Source organism: Vicugna pacos, unplaced genomic scaffold, assembly GCF_048564905.1.
Source record: "Vicugna pacos unplaced genomic scaffold, VicPac4 scaffold_190, whole genome shotgun sequence".
In the NCBI taxonomy this organism is placed as follows: Eukaryota; Metazoa; Chordata; class Mammalia; order Artiodactyla; family Camelidae; genus Vicugna; species Vicugna pacos.
This window is the reverse complement of record NW_027328869.1, coordinates 463811-480503: the sequence shown is the minus strand read 5'-3', so window position 1 is coordinate 480503 and position 16693 is coordinate 463811. Positions and strand designations below refer to the sequence as shown.

Below are 16693 nucleotides of genomic sequence, written 5' to 3'. Positions count from 1 at the left end.
CATGCCCAGTCCTGTTGAAGTCGACTGTATGGGAGATACGAAGAGAAGCTGGCCGAAAAGCTGGCTGCACGGATTGAGGAGAGATGCGAACACATTGATGAGAGATGTTCTGCTACAATGGAGATTACTGGCCTGGAGACAGCTGTAGAGGATACCAGGCTCGAAAGACATTCATGAGACCTACTGAACCACGCTGATACTGGCAGAAACATACGGAGTGCCAACGTGGACTTGAGGAAATTCCTCAATTCTCTGCTCCAAGAACGGGTCCAAGATCCCTGACATCTAAAAGAGAAGAGATGGCAGAGGTGATCAAAACGCTCATGTTCTTGGAAGAGGTCGTGAGAATCCACACGCCCCAAGGGGCATTTCCAAGCCATTCAGACCAAAGTGCACCAAGACCAGGTAAGCTTTTTCCCAGGTTTGGGCCTAGATAACAAGCACTTGCTCTTCCCTCCCCTCCACTCAGGCATCCATTTGGAAGGATCAGTACCTGAGCTGCAATGAAGCCAGTTCGAGAATGGCAAGCCCCTCCTCGAATCAGAGTTCCTCCAGCTTTACCCTCTGTGAACAACAGTGAACTCCTTAAAGGTCTAAAAGTCTCGACTGAAGTAGATAGCATATGAATAATTATCTCACACAAAGAAACGATGGCCTTCCACTAGATTCAGCAAATGCTGGGTTTGTGTCTTCTCTGGGGTGAAGGGAGTGTGGTAAGTGAGGGGACTCTTTGACTGAACTTGTATATGTATTTGGCCTCAGTTTTTCAAGACAGTATAGGTAAATATTATAAGTCAGATAGTGAACGGAACTGTAAAAGTCGCCAATGACATTAAAGACACAGCTTATGTGGACATTCTTTCATTGAGTCAAGCCCCCGTGGGCACTATATCATGGGGGTGCAGACTCCGTTGCTTTAAATTGCTTTACCCAACATGATCGGATGATTAAGCGTTCTCATCACTGATAGAAGAACACCTGGTTCTCAATAGACTAGCATAACTGCAGCAGGGTTCTCAAAGCTATAATGCCTCTAGGTGATTTTGGATTCAAACCTAAATGTATATATTTGGTTTGTTTCCTCTTGTATTTTCCTAGAGAGGGATGTTACCCCTTGAAATGCCAACATTGGCCAGTAGGTGTCATTGGGATTAAATTGCACCACATGCACAAGTGAAAACAAGGTTGGGGGTTATATCATGTTTCCAATAGCTATTTCATGGTTCCTGTTGGTTTCGGAGGCTTCAACAGTAAAGAGTTGACATGACCCCTTTTACAGTTTGGACTGCTACTTTGCATTCTATCTGTCTATGTTTTCCTTAGAACTGACAAAATGTTACCGAAATTGACAAGTCTGGCTTCTAGGTCGATTTAGGATGTTTCAAAAACTAACTTCATTTTCGTATAACTCTCAAAACATGGAAATCAAATCTATTAAACTTTTTAAAGGCTGCAAATGAGAGATCAACACAATGTCAAAACTGGAGTCTTCGGAAAATCCCTCCCACCATGGCTGTATAGAAACACAGAGCTAAACAAAAATCACATATCTGGGAAGTGTATCTGGAAAGTGGTGATTCATCGATGCCCAGTTGGCAGAGAAGCATTACCAACTGCGCTCACTCGCTCCCATGTACACAGCAATGGAAACATCCACTCACCCAGCCCTTGGCACAGGACACTTGCCGAAGAGAGGTCTGTTACTCCCAAAGACAGGATAAGGCCTCAGAAGCCCTGGAAGCAGGAGAAGGCAAAGCAGGGAATGGAAACCAATGCAAGGTCTGACCCCTGGTGATGGAGCAGCAAAGGTGAAACTCTGTTTAACTTGGACGCACACTCTCAAGCGGACAGGAGACATGGGATTGAAGGTGATGCGCTGAGTGTTAGAAGAGTGCAGAGCAGATGCTTGGCTGACAGAACTCAAAGAAACCAGCGCAAAATATCCCCACAGTTGATTCTGAGACCAAGATCCGAGCTGCCAAATTTGACGTAGCAGAGGCAGCGGTCAGGGAGGGATAGGGCTATGGATGATGGCACACGCTGAGTCTCAGGGATCTGGAGTGCGTTGTGGGATGTGGTGTGTCCTATCAAGAGAGCAAACCGACCTGTGACCCCAGTGAGAAGGCCACCACACCGGCACGCGCGGTTGAGATTATCGATATGTCCCATTGCCACACCCAGTGCATCTGCAGGACCAGGGACCAATTGGGCATTTTGCCAATAGAGCACGTGTGGGGCTGAATCAGAGATATCGTGCATCTGGTCTGAGTGATCTAGGTGGCCTTGGGTTTGAAATCAGAATGAAAAGCCTTAGGATCTGCTACATTCATAACCTGGGCTGGGATTATGGTTTGGTTTGAGGCACAGGATACGCAATAGCTCTGTAGTTGCCTTCGTGCACCCGTGCCACAAGGATGAGAGGACAAGTAAGAGTGGTCCAAGTCCACAGCGTGAGAAGATGAAGCATTTCCTTCAGCATTATCTCCCAAAAGCAGATGCTCCATTTTGGATGGCACCGGCACGGTACGGCACCGAGGACACCAAGGTCGGTCTGCGGGATCATTCCACTGGCCCTGACGTGTGACATCCATTGATATGCTTCCACTGGTGTTTCTGTAGGCAGAGAAGCTCTGGGAAGAACTGGTTTCATTGGGACATTCCCGTGGCACTACAAAGCACAAGCGCACTCTCAGTTTGCAGGTTTGGAAACACTCCAAAGTGCCATGGAGCAGAATGCAGAGCTGAGAACCTTTAGAAGCTTCATTTCCACCAGAGGAAGTGTCCTGTGCACTTTTAGAATTGTGAGATAAGCGTAATCAAACTACGGTTATGCTAATCGAAATAGTATGGGGTGTTCATCACAATAAAGGCAACACCAGCAATTGGAGATATACCAGACAACAAACACAGGAACAGGACATGGCATCAATGTCTAGGAGAAACTGTCCTCACAGAAATCCCATGGAATTGCATAGAGCCAAGATTCCAAATTTTTCACTTAACAAAGCCCTAGAAGTCTACATTAGATACCTGATATTACCTGACCAGTAGAGGTGAAGAAGTGCAATGAAAGAAACAGGAAATACCATTTTCAGTTCCAAAGAGATTGAAGGCCCAAAACATAAGCTTTCAAAAACCTAGACTGCAAAACGCAATCCAGAGAAATAATTGAAAATGGAGGTGAGGGAAACACTGAAGAACAACAGTGTCTCAGAATCATAAAAGGCAGAATACCAGAAAAGGGGAAGAGAAAGCCTAAAGGCGAAACAAATAGTATCAGAAAACTCAGTGGATGAGATAATATCAGGGCTAAAATTCAGTCCTAAGCAGACCAAATAATGCAGAGGGACGCGTGAATGAATGTGAAGACAGGGGAACAGTAAACCCTCGGTCAGAAGCAGACATAGGAAAGCAAGTGCAAACCAATGAAAACATTGCTGTTGAATCCTAGGGTAAGACAAGGCATGAAAGACTAGCATTCGTAAGAGTCCCAGATGGAAAAGCAAGAGGTAAAGAAACAAAAAATGTCTGAAAAGTTATCTGTAGAAAAATCAGACTGAAACTTGCTGAAAGCCTAGAAAGAATCATCTATGTGAATTCAGGAAGTACACAGCGTCCAAAGGAGGTGGAATCCCAATAGACCTACCAGCAGCTGTATGATTCAAATCAACGAAGTTCATGAGCATCCCAGGGATTTAAAATGCCCCTGGAGGAAAGCAACATTGTCAGAAGAGAACCTCCAGAGGGGTTTCAGCTGATATATCGGCAGCAATATTGCAGGACAGGGAGGAGTGCCAGGACATAGACCAAACCCTGAAGGGCAAAATGTGGCCATCTATAGTAGCCTAGGCCACATGACCGCCATTTCTAATAACGGCAGAGCTAGAGAATTCCACAGACCGGCAAATCTTAAAAGAATTCAGCAGTTCGAAACTTATCCTACAAGAAAGGTTGAGAATTCTCCCCTGAATAGAAAAGCAGCAAGATGAAATGGAAAGAAGAAAACCATTATTGGAAATGCAAGAAGAGCATGAGTGGCAAAGAAGAAACCAGAAGAAGGCAAGGAGGACATCAATACCCTAAAGATGGGAGAGGGAAGCAGGAAATCATAGGTGATTGGAAGCACTATCTTAAGTGAATCAGCTTATATGACTCTCTGTTTGAAGCGAACGGAGAGATGCATGGCCTGACGTGTTTGCAAAACAAACGAGAAGCAGACCAACAAAAATCAAACAAACAAACATGCACCCAAAGTGTACGGTTGGCTGACATATACCAAGCGAACCATGATTACTCAAAAGGAAATACTCAAGGTGATGTCAAGGATCATTCAGTACGCATCGACCCAGTATCGCTGCTTGCATGTACTCAGCACACTTGTATTCGGAAATCAGAGGCGTGCATTTATATTCGTTAATGTTGATTAATAAGAGCATATCGTGACCTAACCCAAATGCCGATTTGGAGTCAAATGGATTCCTTGTCCGTGATATAGACTTGCAAGTCTTCCAACAGGATGAATGAATGCCATATAAAACCCTACTTCGAGAAGAAATGGCATAAGCCTTTAACAAAGACAAGTAGCTCTGCAAAAGTGTACTAAGAGCAAAAGAGACAGACAGTAAATTGCACATTTGGGTTGGTTTCATTTCTAGGAATTTCAGCCCCCATGAAACCAATGGATCCATGTCCTGAGAGTGCGGGTGTTTCAGGAGAAATCAACCGACGGTTATGTATTCCGGGTGGACAGATATTACAGGAACATAAGTTTCCTTTAGAGGGTCTCTGTGTACTGTGAACTGTTAGAAAGTTTAAAGACGTGTGAAACCATCAACAGAAAATGGACACACTTGCCTCCGATGGTACTGTGCATACAGATCTGAAGAAAAGGAAAGAGGGAAGAACAAAGGCCCATGGGACGCTAGTGGGTAGAATCACATTTAGCTTAGGAACCTCTCGTCGGATGCAGCCCCTCCCCCAACACTGACAAGGTGCAGCAGCCATTGGGGATGGCAGTTACCCGTTGGATTCCAGGTGGAATGTTGGTGTGTACCGCGAGGCTTGTTGTGGCCGGTGGATCCTAGGTAACCGGGCAGAGTTCTGTGGGTGGATCAGTGTGATGGAGGGGCTGCCGCCCTCTGTGGAGCTTAGCTTAGGTCTTTGGTCCGGGAAGCTCTGTCAGTTCGAGATACTGCTGCTGCCCAAAGACCTGAGTTCACGGGTCAGTTTCCAGAACCTGAAAGGGCAGACCGTGGAAGATCTGCCTGCCACCAGCTTACTGGTGAGGCTCCGAGCTACTTTCAGACATGCCCAGTCCTGTTGAAGTCGACTGTATGGGAGATACGAAGAGAAGCTGGCCGAAAAGCTGGCTGCACGGATTGAGGAGAGATGCGAACACATTGATGAGAGATGTTCTGCTACAATGGAGATTACTGGCCTGGAGACAGCTGTAGAGGATACCAGGCTCGAAAGACATTCATGAGACCTACTGAACCACGCTGATACTGGCAGAAACATACGGAGTGCCAACGTGGACTTGAGGAAATTCCTCAATTCTCTGCTCCAAGAACGGGTCCAAGATCCCTGACATCTAAAAGAGAAGAGATGGCAGAGGTGATCAAAACGCTCATGTTCTTGGAAGAGGTCGTGAGAATCCACACGCCCCAAGGGGCATTTCCAAGCCATTCAGACCAAAGTGCACCAAGACCAGGTAAGCTTTTTCCCAGGTTTGGGCCTAGATAACAAGCACTTGCTCTTCCCTCCCCTCCACTCAGGCATCCATTTGGAAGGATCAGTACCTGAGCTGCAATGAAGCCAGTTCGAGAATGGCAAGCCCCTCCTCGAATCAGAGTTCCTCCAGCTTTACCCTCTGTGAACAACAGTGAACTCCTTAAAGGTCTAAAAGTCTCGACTGAAGTAGATAGCATATGAATAATTATCTCACACAAAGAAACGATGGCCTTCCACTAGATTCAGCAAATGCTGGGTTTGTGTCTTCTCTGGGGTGAAGGGAGTGTGGTAAGTGAGGGGACTCTTTGACTGAACTTGTATATGTATTTGGCCTCAGTTTTTCAAGACAGTATAGGTAAATATTATAAGTCAGATAGTGAACGGAACTGTAAAAGTCGCCAATGACATTAAAGACACAGCTTATGTGGACATTCTTTCATTGAGTCAAGCCCCCGTGGGCACTATATCATGGGGGTGCAGACTCCGTTGCTTTAAATTGCTTTACCCAACATGATCGGATGATTAAGCGTTCTCATCACTGATAGAAGAACACCTGGTTCTCAATAGACTAGCATAGCTGCAGCAGGGTTCTCAAAGCTATAATGCCTCTAGGTGATTTTGGATTCAAACCTAAATGTATATATTTGGTTTGTTTCCTCTTGTATTTTCCTAGAGAGGGATGTTACCCCTTGAAATGCCAACATTGGCCAGTAGGTGTCATTGGGAGTAAATTGCACCACATGCACAAGTGAAAACAAGGTTGGGGGTTATATCATGTTTCCAATAGCTATTTCATGGTTCCTGTTGGTTTCGGAGGCTTCAACAGTAAAGAGTTGACATGACCCCTTTTACAGTTTGGACCGCTACTTTGCATTCTATCTGTCTATGTTTTCCTTAGAACTGACAAAATGTTACCGAAATTGACAAGTCTGGCTTCTAGGTCGATTTAGGATGTTTCAAAAACTAACTTCATTTTCGTATAACTCTCAAAACATGGAAATCAAATCTATTAAACTTTTTAAAGGCTGCAAATGAGAGATCAACACAATGTCAAAACTGGAGTCTTCGGAAAATCCCTCCCACCATGGCTGTATAGAAACACAGAGCTAAACAAAAATCACATATCTGGGAAGTGTATCTGGAAAGTGGTGATTCATCGATGCCCAGTTGGCAGAGAAGCATTACCAACTGCGCTCACTCGCTCCCATGTACACAGCAATGGAAACATCCACTCACCCAGCCCTTGGCACAGGACACTTGCCGAAGAGAGGTCTGTTACTCCCAAAGACAGGATAAGGCCTCAGAAGCCCTGGAAGCAGGAGAAGGCAAAGCAGGGAATGGAAACCAATGCAAGGTCTGACCCCTGGTGATGGAGCAGCAAAGGTGAAACTCTGTTTAACTTGGACGCACACTCTCAAGCGGACAGGAGACATGGGATTGAAGGTGATGCGCTGAGTGTTAGAAGAGTGCAGAGCAGATGCTTGGCTGACAGAACTCAAAGAAACCAGCGCAAAATATCCCCACAGTTGATTCTGAGACCAAGATCCGAGCTGCCAAATTTGACGTAGCAGAGGCAGCGGTCAGGGAGGGATAGGGCTATGGATGATGGCACACGCTGAGTCTCAGGGATCTGGAGTGCGTTGTGGGATGTGGTGTGTCCTATCAAGAGAGCAAACCGACCTGTGACCCCAGTGAGAAGGCCACCACACCGGCACGCGCGGTTGAGATTATCGATATGTCCCATGGCCACACCCAGTGCATCTGCAGGACCAGGGACCAATTGGGCATTTTGCCAATAGAGCACGTGTGGGGCTGAATCAGAGATATCGTGCATCTGGTCTGAGTGATCTAGGTGGCCTTGGGTTTGAAATCAGAATGAAAAGCCTTAGGATCTGCTACATTCATAACCTGGGCTGGGATTATGGTTTGGTTTGAGGCACAGGATACGCAACAGCTCTGTAGTTGCCTTCGTGCACCCGTGCCACAAGGATGAGAGGACAAGTAAGAGTGGTCCAAGTCCACAGCGTGAGAAGATGAAGCATTTCCTTCAGCATTATCTCCCAAAAGCAGATGCTCCATTTTGGATGGCACCGGCACGGTACGGCACCGAGGACACCAAGGTCGGTCTGCGGGATCATTCCACTGGCCCTGACGTGTGACATCCATTGATATGCTTCCACTGGTGTTTCTGTAGGCAGAGAAGCTCTGGGAAGAACTGGTTTCATTGGGACATTCCCGTGGCACTACAAAGCACAAGCGCACTCTCAGTTTGCAGTTTTGGAAACACTCCAAAGTGCCATGGAGCAGAATGCAGAGCTGAGAACCTTTAGAAGCTTCATTTCCACCAGAGGAAGTGTCCTGTGCACTTTTAGAATTGTGAGATAAGCGTAATCAAACTACGGTTATGCTAATCGAAATAGTATGGGGTGTTCATCACAATAAAGGCAACACCAGCAATTGGAGATATACCAGACAACAAACACAGGAACAGGACATGGCATCAATGTCTAGGAGAAACTGTCCTCACAGAAATCCCATGGAATTGCATAGAGCCAAGATTCCAAATTTTTCACTTAAGAAAGCCCTAGAAGTCTACATTAGATACCTGATATTACCTGACCAGTAGAGGTGAAGAAGTGCAATGAAAGAAACAGGAAATACCATTTTCAGTTCCAAAGAGATTGAAGGCCCAAAACATAAGCTTTCAAAAACCTAGACTGCAAAACGCAATCCAGAGAAATAATTGAAAATGGAGGTGAGGGAAACACTGAAGAACAACAGTGTCTCAGAATCATAAAAGGCAGAATACCAGAAAAGGGGAAGAGAAAGCCTAAAGGCGAAACAAATAGTATCAGAAAACTCAGTGGATGAGATAATATCAGGGCTAAAATTCAGTCCTAAGCAGACCAAATAATGCAGAGGGACGCGTGAATGAATGTGAAGACAGGGGAACAGTAAACCCTCGGTCAGAAGCAGACATAGGAAAGCAAGTGCAAACCAATGAAAACATTGCTGTTGAATCCTGGGGTAAGACAAGGCATGAAAGACTAGCATTCGTAAGAGTCCCAGATGGAAAAGCAAGAGGTAAAGAAACAAAAAATGTCTGAAAAGTTATCTGTAGAAAAATCAGACTGAAACTTGCTGAAAGCCTAGAAAGAATCATCTATGCGAATTCAGGAAGTACACAGCGTCCAAAGGAGGTGGAATCCCAATAGACCTACCAGCAGCTGTATGATTCAAATCAACGAAGTTCATGAGCATCCCAGGGATTTAAAATGCCCCTGGAGGAAAGCAACATTGTCAGAAGAGAACCTCCAGAGGGGTTTCAGCTGATATATCGGCAGCAATATTGCAGGACAGGGAGGAGTGCCAGGACATAGACCAAACCCTGAAGGGCAAAATGTGGCCATCTATAGTAGCCTAGGCCACATGACCGCCATTTCTAATAACGGCAGAGCTAGAGAATTCCACAGACCGGCAAATCTTAAAAGAATTCAGCAGTTCGAAACTTATCCTACAAGAAAGGTTGAGAATTCTCCCCTGAATAGAAAAGCAGCAAGATGAAATGGAAAGAAGAAAACCATTATTGGAAATGCAAGAAGAGCATGAGTGGCAAAGAAGAAACCAGAAGAAGGCAAGGAGGACATCAATACCCTAAAGATGGGAGAGGGAAGCAGGAAATCATAGGTGATTGGAAGCACTATCTTAAGTGAATCAGCTTATATGACTCTCTGTTTGAAGCGAACGGAGAGATGCATGGCCTGACGTGTTTGCAAAACAAACGAGAAGCAGACCAACAAAAATCAAACAAACAAACATGCACCCAAAGTGTACGGTTGGCTGACATATACCAAGCGAACCATGATTACTCAAAAGGAAATACTCAAGGTGATGTCAAGGATCATTCAGTACGCATCGACCCAGTATCGCTGCTTGCATGTACTCAGCACACTTGTATTCGGAAATCAGAGGCGTGCATTTATATTCGTTAATGTTGATTAAGAAGAGCATATCGTGACCTAACCCAAATGCCGATTTGGAGTCAAATGGATTCCTTGTCCGTGATATAGACTTGCAAGTCTTCCAACAGGATGAATGAATGCCATATAAAACCCTACTTCGAGAAGAAATGGCATAAGCCTTTAACAAAGACAAGTAGCTCTGCAAAAGTGTACTAAGAGCAAAAGAGACAGACAGTAAATTGCACATTTGGGTTGGTTTCATTTCTAGGAATTTCAGCCCCCATGAAACCAATGGATCCATGTCCTGAGAGTGCGGGTGTTTCAGGAGAAATCAACCGACGGTTATGTATTCCGGGTGGACAGATATTACAGGAACATAAGTTTCCTTTAGAGGGTCTCTGTGTACTGTGAACTGTTAGAAAGTTTAAAGACGTGTGAAACCATCAACAGAAAATGGACACACTTGCCTCCGATGGTACTGTGCATACAGATCTGAAGAAAAGGAAAGAGGGAAGAACAAAGGCCCATGGGACGCTAGTGGGTAGAATCACATTTAGCTTAGGAACCTCTCGTCGGATGCAGCCCCTCCCCCAACACTGACAAGGTGCAGCAGCCATTGGGGATGGCAGTTACCCGTTGGATTCCAGGTGGAATGTTGGTGTGTACCGCGCGGCTTGTTGTGGCCGGTGGATCCTAGGTAACCGGGCAGAGTTCTGTGGGTGGATCAGTGTGATGGAGGGGCTGCCGCCCTCTGTGGAGCTTAGCTTAGGTCTTTGGTCCGGGAAGCTCTGTCAGTTCGAGATACTGCTGCTGCCCAAAGACCTGAGTTCACGGGTCAGTTTCCAGAACCTGAAAGGGCAGACCGTGGAAGATCTGCCTGCCACCAGCTTACTGGTGAGGCTCCGAGCTACTTTCAGACATGCCCAGTCCTGTTGAAGTCGACTGTATGGGAGATACGAAGAGAAGCTGGCCGAAAAGCTGGCTGCACGGATTGAGGAGAGATGCGAACACATTGATGAGAGATGTTCTGCTACAATGGAGATTACTGGCCTGGAGACAGCTGTAGAGGATACCAGGCTCGAAAGACATTCATGAGACCTACTGAACCACGCTGATACTGGCAGAAACATACGGAGTGCCAACGTGGACTTGAGGAAATTCCTCAATTCTCTGCTCCAAGAACGGGTCCAAGATCCCTGACATCTAAAAGAGAAGAGATGGCAGAGGTGATCAAAACGCTCATGTTCTTGGAAGAGGTCGTGAGAATCCACACGCCCCAAGGGGCATTTCCAAGCCATTCAGACCAAAGTGCACCAAGACCAGGTAAGCTTTTTCCCAGGTTTGGGCCTAGATAACAAGCACTTGCTCTTCCCTCCCCTCCACTCAGGCATCCATTTGGAAGGATCAGTACCTGAGCTGCAATGAAGCCAGTTCGAGAATGGCAAGCCCCTCCTCGAATCAGAGTTCCTCCAGCTTTACCCTCTGTGAACAACAGTGAACTCCTTAAAGGTCTAAAAGTCTCGACTGAAGTAGATAGCATATGAATAATTATCTCACACAAAGAAACGATGGCCTTCCACTAGATTCAGCAAATGCTGGGTTTGTGTCTTCTCTGGGGTGAAGGGAGTGTGGTAAGTGAGGGGACTCTTTGACTGAACTTGTATATGTATTTGGCCTCAGTTTTTCAAGACAGTATAGGTAAATATTATAAGTCAGATAGTGAACGGAACTGTAAAAGTCGCCAATGACATTAAAGACACAGCTTATGTGGACATTCTTTCATTGAGTCAAGCCCCCGTGGGCACTATATCATGGGGGTGCAGACTCCGTTGCTTTAAATTGCTTTACCCAACATGATCGGATGATTAAGCGTTCTCATCACTGATAGAAGAACACCTGGTTCTCAATAGACTAGCATAGCTGCAGCAGGGTTCTCAAAGCTATAATGCCTCTAGGTGATTTTGGATTCAAACCTAAATGTATATATTTGGTTTGTTTCCTCTTGTATTTTCCTAGAGAGGGATGTTACCCCTTGAAATGCCAACATTGGCCAGTAGGTGTCATTGGGAGTAAATTGCACCACATGCACAAGTGAAAACAAGGTTGGGGGTTATATCATGTTTCCAATAGCTATTTCATGGTTCCTGTTGGTTTCGGAGGCTTCAACAGTAAAGAGTTGACATGACCCCTTTTACAGTTTGGACTGCTACTTTGCATTCTATCTGTCTATGTTTTCCTTAGAACTGACAAAATGTTACCGAAATTGACAAGTCTGGCTTCTAGGTCGATTTAGGATGTTTCAAAAACTAACTTCATTTTCGTATAACTCTCAAAACATGGAAATCAAATCTATTAAACTTTTTAAAGGCTGCAAATGAGAGATCAACACAATGTCAAAACTGGAGTCTTCGGAAAATCCCTCCCACCATGGCTGTATAGAAACACAGAGCTAAACAAAAATCACATATCTGGGAAGTGTATCTGGAAAGTGGTGATTCATCGATGCCCAGTTGGCAGAGAAGCATTACCAACTGCGCTCACTCGCTCCCATGTACACAGCAATGGAAACATCCACTCACCCAGCCCTTGGCACAGGACACTTGCCGAAGAGAGGTCTGTTACTCCCAAAGACAGGATAAGGCCTCAGAAGCCCTGGAAGCAGGAGAAGGCAAAGCAGGGAATGGAAACCAATGCAAGGTCTGACCCCTGGTGATGGAGCAGCAAAGGTGAAACTCTGTTTAACTTGGACGCACACTCTCAAGCGGACAGGAGACATGGGATTGAAGGTGATGCGCTGAGTGTTAGAAGAGTGCAGAGCAGATGCTTGGCTGACAGAACTCAAAGAAACCAGCGCAAAATATCCCCACAGTTGATTCTGAGACCAAGATCCGAGCTGCCAAATTTGACGTAGCAGAGGCAGCGGTCAGGGAGGGATAGGGCTATGGATGATGGCACACGCTGAGTCTCAGGGATCTGGAGTGCGTTGTGGGATGTGGTGTGTCCTATCAAGAGAGCAAACCGACCTGTGACCCCAGTGAGAAGGCCACCACACCGGCACGCGCGGTTGAGATTATCGATATGTCCCATGGCCACACCCAGTGCATCTGCAGGACCAGGGACCAATTGGGCATTTTGCCAATAGAGCACGTGTGGGGCTGAATCAGAGATATCGTGCATCTGGTCTGAGTGATCTAGGTGGCCTTGGGTTTGAAATCAGAATGAAAAGCCTTAGGATCTGCTACATTCATAACCTGGGCTGGGATTATGGTTTGGTTTGAGGCACAGGATACGCAACAGCTCTGTAGTTGCCTTCGTGCACCCGTGCCACAAGGATGAGAGGACAAGTAAGAGTGGTCCAAGTCCACAGCGTGAGAAGATGAAGCATTTCCTTCAGCATTATCTCCCAAAAGCAGATGCTCCATTTTAGATGGCACCGGCACGGTACGGCACCGAGGACACCAAGGTCGGTCTGCGGGATCATTCCACTGGCCCTGACGTGTGACATCCATTGATATGCTTCCACTGGTGTTTCTGTAGGCAGAGAAGCTCTGGGAAGAACTGGTTTCATTGGGACATTCCCGTGGCACTACAAAGCACAAGCGCACTCTCAGTTTGCAGTTTTGGAAACACTCCAAAGTGCCATGGAGCAGAATGCAGAGCTGAGAACCTTTAGAAGCTTCATTTCCACCAGAGGAAGTGTCCTGTGCACTTTTAGAATTGTGAGATAAGCGTAATCAAACTACGGTTATGCTAATCGAAATAGTATGGGGTGTTCATCACAATAAAGGCAACACCAGCAATTGGAGATATACCAGACAACAAACACAGGAACAGGACATGGCATCAATGTCTAGGAGAAACTGTCCTCACAGAAATCCCATGGAATTGCATAGAGCCAAGATTCCAAATTTTTCACTTAAGAAAGCCCTAGAAGTCTACATTAGATACCTGATATTACCTGACCAGTAGAGGTGAAGAAGTGCAATGAAAGAAACAGGAAATACCATTTTCAGTTCCAAAGAGATTGAAGGCCCAAAACATAAGCTTTCAAAAACCTAGACTGCAAAACGCAATCCAGAGAAATAATTGAAAATGGAGGTGAGGGAAACATTGAAGAACAACAGTGTCTCAGAATCATAAAAGGCAGAATACCAGAAAAGGGGAAGAGAAAGCCTAAAGGCGAAACAAATAGTATCAGAAAACTCAGTGGATGAGATAATATCAGGGCTAAAATTCAGTCCTAAGCAGACCAAATAATGCAGAGGGACGCGTGAATGAATGTGAAGACAGGGGAACAGTAAACCCTCGGTCAGAAGCAGACATAGGAAAGCAAGTGCAAACCAATGAAAACATTGCTGTTGAATCCTGGGGTAAGACAAGGCATGAAAGACTAGCATTCGTAAGAGTCCCAGATGGAAAAGCAAGAGGTAAAGAAACAAAAAATGTCTGAAAAGTTATCTGTAGAAAAATCAGACTGAAACTTGCTGAAAGCCTAGAAAGAATCATCTATGCGAATTCAGGAAGTACACAGCGTCCAAAGGAGGTGGAATCCCAATAGACCTACCAGCAGCTGTATGATTCAAATCAACGAAGTTCATGAGCATCCCAGGGATTTAAAATGCCCCTGGAGGAAAGCAACATTGTCAGAAGAGAACCTCCAGAGGGGTTTCAGCTGATATATCGGCAGCAATATTGCAGGACAGGGAGGAGTGCCAGCACATAGACCAAACCCTGAAGGGCAAAATGTGGCCATCTATAGTAGCCTAGGCCACATGACCGCCATTTCTAATAACGGCAGAGCTAGAGAATTCCACAGACCGGCAAATCTTAAAAGAATTCAGCAGTTCGAAACTTATCCTACAAGAAAGGTTGAGAATTCTCCCCTGAATAGAAAAGCAGCAAGATGAAATGGAAAGAAGAAAACCATTATTGGAAATGCAAGAAGAGCATGAGTGGCAAAGAAGAAACCAGAAGAAGGCAAGGAGGACATCAATACCCTAAAGATGGGAGAGGGAAGCAGGAAATCATAGGTGATTGGAAGCACTATCTTAAGTGAATCAGCTTATATGACTCTCTGTTTGAAGCGAACGGAGAGATGCATGGCCTGACGTGTTTGCAAAACAAACGAGAAGCAGACCAACAAAAATCAAACAAACAAACATGCACCCAAAGGGTACGGTTGGCTGACATATACCAAGCGAACCATGATTACTCAAAAGGAAATACTCAAGGTGATGTCAAGGATCATTCAGTACGCATCGACCCAGTATCACTGCTTGCATGTACTCAGCACACTTGTATTCGGAAATCAGAGGCGTGCATTTATATTCGTTAATGTTGATTAATAAGAGCATATCGTGACCTAACCCAAATGCCGATTTGGAGTCAAATGGATTCCTTGTCCGTGATATAGACTTGCAAGTCTTCCAACAGGATGAATGAATGCCATATAAAACCCTACTTGGAGAAGAAATGGCATAAGCCTTTAACAAAGACAAGTAGCTCTGCAAAAGTGTACTAAGAGCAAAAGAGACAGACAGTAAATTGCACATTTGGGTTGGTTTCATTTCTAGGAATTTCAGCTCCCATGAAACCAATGGATCCATGTCCTGAGAGTGCGGGTGTTTCAGGAGAAATCAACCGACGGTTATGTATTCCGGGTGGACAGATATTACAGGAACATAAGTTTCCTTTAGAGGGTCTCTGTGTACTGTGAACTGTTAGAAAGTTTAAAGACGTGTGAAACCATCAACAGAAAATGGACACACTTGCCTCCGATGGTACTGTGCATACAGATCTGAAGAAAAGGAAAGAGGGAAGAACAAAGGCCCATGGGACGCTAGTGGGTAGAATCACATTTAGCTTAGGAACCTCTCGTCGGATGCAGCCCCTCCCCCAACACTGACAAGGTGCAGCAGCCATTGGGGATGGCAGTTACCCGTTGGATTCCAGGTGGAATGTTGGTGTGTACCGCGAGGCTTGTTGTGGCCGGTGGATCCTAGGTAACCGGGCAGAGTTCTGTGGGTGGATCAGTGTGATGGAGGGGCTGCCGCCCTCTGTGGAGCTTAGCTTAGGTCTTTGGTCCGGGAAGCTCTGTCAGTTGGAGATACTGCTGCTGCCCATAGACCTGAGTTCACGGGTCAGTTTCCAGAACCTGAAAGGGCAGACCGTGGAAGATCTGCCTGCCACTAGCTTACTGGTGAGGCTCCGAGCTACTTTCAGACATGCCCAGTCCTGTTGAAGTCGACTGTATGGGAGATACGAAGAGAAGCTGGCCGAAAAGCTGGCTGCACGGATTGAGGAGAGATGCGAACACATTGATGAGAGATGTTCTGCTACAATGGAGATTACTGGCCTGGAGACAGCTGTAGAGGATACCAGGCTCGAAAGACATTCATGAGACCTACTGAACCACGCTGATACTGGCAGAAACATACGGAGTGCCAACGTGGACTTGAGGAAATTCCTCAATTCTCTGCTCCAAGAACGGGTCCAAGATCCCTGACATCTAAAAGAGAAGAGATGGCAGAGGTGATCAAAACGCTCATGTTCTTGGAAGAGGTCGTGAGAATCCACACGCCCCAAGGGGCATTTCCAAGCCATTCAGACCAAAGTGCACCAAGACCAGGTAAGCTTTTTCCCAGGTTTGGGCCTAGATAACAAGCACTTGCTCTTCCCTCCCCTCCACTCAGGCATCCATTTGGAAGGATCAGTACCTGAGCTGCAATGAAGCCAGTTCGAGAATGGCAAGCCCCTCCTCGAATCACAGTTCCTCCAGCTTTACCCTCTGTGAACAACAGTGAACTCCTTAAAGGTCTAAAAGTCTCGACTGAAGTAGATAGCGTATGAATAATTACCTCACACAAAGAAACGATGGCCTTCCACTAGATTCAGCAAATGCTGGGTTTGTGTCTTCTCTGGGGTGAAGGGAGTGTGGTAAGTGAGGGGACTCTTTGACTGAACTTGTATATGTATTTGGCCTCAGTTTTTCAAGACAGTAT

At 45.7% G+C, this 16693-nt stretch overlaps 2 long non-coding RNA genes across 2 annotated transcripts; both read right to left on the bottom strand.

Moving 5' to 3' along the window:
• Positions 1-20: 20 nt before the first annotated feature.
• Positions 21-5105, bottom strand: LOC140695194 (uncharacterized). Its single transcript, XR_012070897.1, has 3 exons — positions 5054-5105; positions 494-606; positions 21-285 (listed from the first exon to the last, which is right to left on the bottom strand). It is a non-coding gene; the product is annotated as an uncharacterized lncRNA (long non-coding RNA).
• A 220-nt stretch (positions 5106-5325) lies between these two features.
• On the bottom strand, positions 5326-10463 carry LOC140695196 (uncharacterized). The gene is made up of 3 exons (XR_012070901.1): positions 10326-10463; positions 5799-5911; positions 5326-5590 (listed from the first exon to the last, which is right to left on the bottom strand). It is a non-coding gene; the product is annotated as an uncharacterized lncRNA (long non-coding RNA).
• Positions 10464-16693: the final 6230 nt, after the last annotated feature.